The sequence below is a fragment of the Mustela putorius genome, unplaced genomic scaffold (genome assembly GCF_011764305.1).
Source record: "Mustela putorius furo isolate JIRA1106 unplaced genomic scaffold, ASM1176430v1.1 tig00000731_pilon_pilon_pilon, whole genome shotgun sequence".
Lineage (NCBI taxonomy): Eukaryota > Metazoa > Chordata > Mammalia > Carnivora > Mustelidae > Mustela > Mustela putorius.
In genome coordinates, this window is record NW_025421461.1 from 2807927 (window position 1) to 2809938 (window position 2012).

General features: G+C 55.1%; 1 non-coding gene across 1 annotated transcript; it reads left to right on the forward strand.

The window, feature by feature from the left end:
* Positions 1–1650: 1650 nt before the first annotated feature.
* Positions 1651–1722, forward strand: TRNAW-CCA. The gene has a single exon. It is a non-coding gene; the product is annotated as a tRNA-Trp (tRNA).
* The last annotated feature ends 290 nt before the right edge of the window (positions 1723–2012 follow it).

Here is a 2012-nt window from a genome sequence, read left to right on the forward strand (position 1 = left end):
CTCTTGACCTCTGTGGGAAAGGCACTGGCTGTTCCTCACAGTGACTTTGCTATGTGGCCAGTGCAGGAGATCCTCAAGAGGGAGCAGGGAAGGAAGTTCATCATCACCAGGAAAGAGAATCCAAACCTCAGAGTCTGGCATTTCAGTTACTTCTTAGATCTCTGAGAAACATTTCTGTCACTCCCTACCTCGCCACACCTTCCCCTAATCAGGGTCCAATTCACCTCTGGGCCACCAAGAGCAGTAAGTAAGGGACTCTTGTCTGGATACTTGTAGAGGCAATCAGTAATCTTGGGCTAGTTGACACCACCCCCCACCCCCCGCCCCCGCTGAAGACAGGGATGGAACCTTCTGGTCTCTGCTTCTCTGACAGTCTTCCAGCAGCTGTCTCAGGACTCACAGTTAACCCCAAAGCTATTCTCACACTTGGCCATAAACACAAAATTTGACAAGACTCCTACCCAAGATTCATAGAAGCTCTGGTGGCCTTAGGTGTCCCCAAGTAATCAGAATGGTGAGAGAGCCCTTCACCACCGGCTTCACTGAGAGCTTGACACACTCACTCTTTGCCTCCTGTAAAGAGTGAGGCCCATTCTGGATCGTTCCTTCCCTGAAGAACATCAGGCCCTTGTGGGGAATTTTATTTATTAAAGTAATTGTTGCTTCACGTTCTTAGACCAGGATAGTGCTCTATAGTATTAATGGCGTAAAAAAAAAAAAAATTTTCAAGAGCTTATTTACTCATTTATTTAATAATCTTTTCTTACTTAATAAAAAAAAGGAAAAAGTACTGTCCAAAAGGAGGGACTTCAGACTCCCACGAGGTGGACAATGAGCCGCTTAAAATCATGCTAGGAAAAAATATTAACTAAATTATGTGCACAGTATTATGACAAGCGAGGTATTGTGTCCAATACGACCGCATCTCAAAAACGAATTGGAAGCCACCAGAAAGGAGGGGTGTATGTGGTAATGTTCACTTTCTTGATCTGGGTGCCGGACACACGCGGTTTTATACTTCGTGGACGTGTAAGGGTCCTTTTCCATATGGGTGCCATCCCTCAATTCAAAGATCAAAACTCTTACTTGGGATTAGACTCGGCCCGTAAAACTGCAAAAATAAACATCGCGCACGATCATGTATGAGCAGGCGACCTCCGCCGGGTGGGGTTTTCAAGGACTCTGTCTTCCCGATATTGCGGTGACCCTCGTCAAAGAAAAGGTTTCCTTTTATGCTTTGCAGAGAATGAAAGAGCGGCGTCTTCCCAGCCTGGGCAACGAGGGCCCCCGGTGCCGGCTCGGGGCGGGGGAGGGGGCGCCCGACACGCCCCGCGATATCTCCCGCCCCGCGCCGGGGCGGCTGCAGCTCCTGTGTGCGGAGCGGGAGGCGGGCTGGGCTAGTCGGGCCCCGCCGCCCCGGGCTCCGGCGGGGCGGGGCGGGGAGGGCTTGGTTGGGCGGCGGCGCGGCACTCCGGCTCCGCGGCCCCAGCGCTCGAGCTTCCCGGAAGCCAAGGAGCGGAGCTGCTCGCGCCCCTCCCCTTCGGTGTGACCCCAGCGCCGGGCGGGGCGGGGGATGGGGGAGGGACCGCGCCTCTCAGCCTAGGTGCCTCGAGCGAGGTCTTGAGCGACGCGGAGTCATCCGTTCGCTGTGACCTCGTGGCGCAATGGTAGCGCGTCTGACTCCAGATCAGAAGGTTGCGTGTTCAAGTCACGTCGGGGTCATAGGTCCTTTTTTCCTCCCCCGCAGCAAGGGGGACTGGGAGAAGCCGTCGTGGGAGACATTTGGCCTCAGGCAACCGTTGTTGTACTTGCAGCCGGCAAAAAACCCCGCTCTTTTTGCCTTGCATCGCGAGTCCGGGGTTTACGCAGGCGACTGCGAGAGGCAGACGTTGCTTCTGGCGACCGGTAGGAGGCGTCGCGGCCAGCACAGAGTGATACCGTTCCCCCCCAAGCTGCGCTCTGATTGCCGCCCTGCCCACGCCGCCCCGCCATCCACACTGGCCCCTGGGGCT